Source organism: Penaeus japonicus, unplaced genomic scaffold (assembly GCF_977035675.1).
Source record: "Penaeus japonicus unplaced genomic scaffold, GWHDUDI00000001_assembly GWHDUDI00000029, whole genome shotgun sequence".
Taxonomy (NCBI): Eukaryota; Metazoa; Arthropoda; class Malacostraca; order Decapoda; family Penaeidae; genus Penaeus; species Penaeus japonicus.
This window is the reverse complement of record NW_028234431.1, coordinates 16,529,546-16,534,545: the sequence shown is the minus strand read 5'-3', so window position 1 is coordinate 16,534,545 and position 5,000 is coordinate 16,529,546.

The window sequence follows — 5,000 nt, the reverse complement described above, 5'->3', positions numbered from 1 at the left end:
CCTACGAGAGGGGTCGGTGGGCCCTGGTCTGGTTCATACCGGTCCAGGAGGGTTCTCCCCCGTGAATGCCATGCATGGCGACCCGTGACCTGGGAGCAAGGTAATCCAGCACGAATCCCTGTCAATCTGTACAAATCAGCCTAAGCAGCCGACAAACACGGTCAATTAAATAACCTGTACAATTGTTAAGGCAAAAATAACAACTATGGTCTCTTTCCTCAATGATCGGGGATTTTATGTATCAAAGGGATGATTGATTTAACATACTGAATTCCTCGAGTAAGATGGATGCTGTTGGTATCAGTTTTGAAAACCAGGCTGAGATTTGGAATAAAATGATTGATGTCTAGTAACCATGAGAATGAGATCTTCACGAACCAAAGCACCTTCTAGTTTTCAGAGATGCGCCATTCTGCAAGGCTCCCAGGTTCCTACGCATTAAAAATGGAGGCTTAATCAGGGTTATCTTAAACACTTATTTTAAATGCATCAGACAGATGGCTGGCCTGAATAATCGTCCAAGTGCTTTGGAGTTAAAGAATAGGATACAAAAATTCTCTCTTGACAGAGATGCTTCCATTGCAGGTGAATGCAAATAGCTTATTGGATGTTATGCAGAGACCTTACAGTGATCGCAAGTTTCCCTGGAAGCGTTTATGACAAGTATCTTATTCACGAATATGGAGTTAGAATATACTGTCAAAAATGGCTTAGATGCGGGGTTATTCGAGTCAGAGCTGAAACACGAAAACGCTGAAAATGTCAAGGACGTTCGTAATTAGCCACTAAAATACATTGCAAGTTATATTGTAAAGAAACTGGCAAATGTGTATTTGAATCGTGGACTCCAACCTAATTCTATTTCAAAGAGTCTTGTACGCAGTTAGTAAAAGGAGAAGAATTACTCGTTCTGGAATCTTGTCAAATATGATAAAACAATACCTTTATTTCACATTTGCCCTTATTGGAATAGATGACTAAGCAATATTATTGGGTACTAATACTGATCATGATTCAATACAGATTATGATTATTATTATGAAAACACAAGTTGTGCAGACGATGAAGTGGCGCTAAAGTAAAATACGAATAGAGGGAAAACCAATAAAAGGCACTTTTCGGTGAGCTGAGTCTCTGAGACATCACATACGCAGTACAAATATTATTTCGTCTCGCAGTTTGATGATTGATTATTTAGAATGATCTTACACGATAACTGCGAAGGTCATTAGCCTCATATTCTTTTGCACACATTTAGTTTCCAATAAACTTGAAGTGATCAATGCCTTGTCGTGTGAAACTAACTAAGAGGGACTTGCATAATTTTCTATGTATTAATATGTCGGAGATATCAAAATGCATAAATGATTTTCCTAATTAATAGGTTGTTTGGAATATTAATTTTCCTCAGGAAACTAATATCGCCTTCCACATCACAGTCTTAATCGAATACGCTTTTCAGTTTAATTTGGGGTAGACATTAACATAAGATTTCTGCACACCTTTCCAATACATGAGCAACTATTAATGGCTCCTGGCATCCCTCTCAACAACGCACTATCACCAACAACCTATAAATCAGTGTCGTGTGCCCTTTTCTCTATATTGCCGACACTTTCTTTGTCGATTGGGATGGATAATCTCCATCTGAAAAGGTAATCTCTAATCTCTAGTAGGTTATTTTATAAGTAGTTTCTTTCCCTTGTCCAATGTATCACACTAACTTAAATGCCATTTGCCATCTCCAAAAGCATTGGAAGGTGATCGCTTCCTTGACCAGTCAAGTGAAATCCAATTGTGCACCAGCTGAATCAAATGACCGATCAACAATTTCCCCGTCTGAATTTGGAAGTGTGTAGATGTGTCACTGCTTAGTACCATTGCTTCATCTCTTGAGAACAATGGCTCTTAGGACCTTCCACGGAAGGTCCAGACTATCTACCCAGAAATGATGCTGGCTACTGAGGTCTCCCAAGAGCAGAAGAATCTTCCAAATTCAGAACGCCTGGAGGTAGGCAGATGGATGGACCTTGCAGACGGATATGTCTGCGAGGCATATTATCTAAGGTCCAACATTGGGACTAAACTTGTTCGCCTGTAGATATACAAACTGGATTACATGGAACAATTAGATATAGCAATTACTCCCATTTTGCATGGATTCCAGGCATATCAGGAATGCCACTCGGTCTCATTCATCAACAGAACAGCAGAAATTCCATACAGCTCACCTTTTTCTCAGACTGCTCCAGGAAGTGATGATATTACATATTCAAATGATATCTAACTCAATAACTCCCAAGTGTTGGATCTCTCCAATAGGCTCTTTACGCTATTAGCAACATGGACAGAGGTTTTATTCATTGCCATAAACGTCACCACGCAACCGCTCTGACTGGAGCAGTTCACCAAGTCATGAAGGTCAAGATATAACTTTGTGAAGTGGCGTACATGAAAGTAATTTTGGTTGCTATGATATTTCAAACAAAGCAGAATCTGGAATATTGGACAGTATCCATAACTGGAAGGACACCTAGATTCACAATTGGTGTGGCAATGTCCTCAGTAATGTGACACCATCTTATATGGTTGGGTTTTATTGACAGCACCAATATGGTTCATCTTGAGATGCCAAATCAGTATGGTATGAACTACGGCTTTAATTGCTTAATGACAATCCTCTCTAAAACAAGGGCTGTGTGTAAACCACAGCCATAAGTCTTAATTCCAAGTATATAAAAGATTCGTAAATGAATACAGGTTCTGCGGTCGAATGACTGGCGTATCACTGGAGATCTGCCAAGGTGATCGAACGACGTCCGTGACACGTCCGTCCGCCAGAACGAAGAGCACATGTCACGGTGTTGATCACACAAGCGCCAGAGGAGACGCGCTGGGGCAGGGTGACAGGGGTTAAGGGGAACTGGGGGATATTATGATATTTTTCTATGCAACCCTCATAAATCATAGATATTATTTCTATTCCATTAGATTTTAGATTTCATTATATTTGATTTAGATTTTCATGTGTTATCTGATGGAAAGCAAACAAATTTGCATTTCTTTCCTATTTACCCTTGTTGCTGTTCTTCCTCTTCTCATATATTGCACATTTTTATACTAGATTGCCTCTCTTTCTCATAATGCAAACAAAAAAGACACAGAAATGCATAACCTTTCGGGCACTACAGGTGGTATAAACGCACACGAGGGACAACGTAGGTAGGGTTGGCATATGACATACATACATGAAATTAAGAATCAGAATATCAATATGGGATATAATAAATGATGTGCATAGTTTGTGTTACTTTGGAATTTTATTTTACTCTCTCTCTCTCTCTTTTCCTTTTTCACACATACACACAAATGCACACATGTATATACATACCGTAAATTTCATAGTCTAGCACAATAACCACAGTTCACGGGGTGTTGTTATATTATATGTCATATGTGTGTATATTCCTAAACGAATTCATGATTATCAAACCTTTGCATGTCTTGTAAACTATCTAAATAGACATTTTGCTCTTCATCCCTTGCTATCATGCGCTCTAAGGGCCTGTTTACACGAGGCGCTTTCCAACGAGCGTTAGGAAACTCGGCGTTAGAAACTACCGCTCACACGAGGCGCTTTCAAACGCGGCGTCAACGCGACGCTTGTGTTTGTGCGTGAGTTATATGTGTGTCTGTGCCAAACAATGCAGAGAGCAACAGACAGTTTCAACCAGGATGGATGTAGAAGAGGTAGCATGTGATTGGGTCTTGAAGCGAGAATATATATACATATATATAGTATATATATATAGTATATATATAGTATATATATAGTATATATATATAGTATATATATAGTATATATATAGTATATATATAGTATATATATATATAGTATATATATAGTATATATATATAGTATATATATAGTATATATATAGTATATATATAGTATATATATAGTATATATATAGTATATATATAGTATATATATAGTATATATATATAGTATATGTATAGTATATATATATAGAATATATATAGTATATATATAGTATATATATATAGTATATATATATAGTGACCGTTTGAAGCGGCGCAAGCGGCGAGAAACTTCCTCCACGTGGAGTATCCCAGGGGTTGCCATAGTAACACACATTCTCTCTCCCCCTTGGTAGCAGCCCAGCCAATTAGAGAGTGCGCTGCTTTCAAAACGCCGCGTTCACAAGGGACCCCGACGTTAACGCGGCGTCAGGCAAAACGCCGCGTCACGTGTGACCGGTTCCATAGACTACCATGGACTTTGCTAACGCGCGTTGGAAGCGCCTCGTGTAAACAGGGCCTAAATAATTACGTACGTTCTAGTTTACCGTGAAAGTGTCTTAAGAAAAAAAGAAAGTAATTTGTTGCAACTCTTTAATGTTCTGTTCATTTTTTTTCTTTTCATTCGTTAATCGTTCTTTCGTATCATCGAAATCTATTGTTCTTTAACAAGTCTGAGTTAACAACGTGAAATATTTCTGTTCCGTTTGCGAGGAGGACACTCCACTGGGCTGATTGCACACAGGCAATCAGCCCCTCCGCCCGCTCTCTGAAAATCGAAAGGCATACGCAGAGCTATCACACCCTTTCAATGTTTCACAAGCAAAGTCTCTATGTAAGATGAGGATGAAACCATCAGAACGGCTTGGCAAACCAGCCTTGTCAATCCACCATCTTATCTTGAAGACCAGTTACCTTCGCAACTGCGTGGGTTTTGTTGCACAATCAGGATAAAGTAGAATCAAGTGTGTTAAATCTTCGGAATCGTGTTGAGAGGGAGAAATGGTATGGCTTAAATACTATCATCGCATTCTCTTTCTATTTTGGTATTCATATTGGACATATAGAACATGAAAAAGGAAATATACTTTTCCCCTATTAATTAGGTACAATCTCAATTCGTTAAAAATTTGTTTGTAATTTGTCTAATTAAATGTACCTCACAAAGTTGACTTATC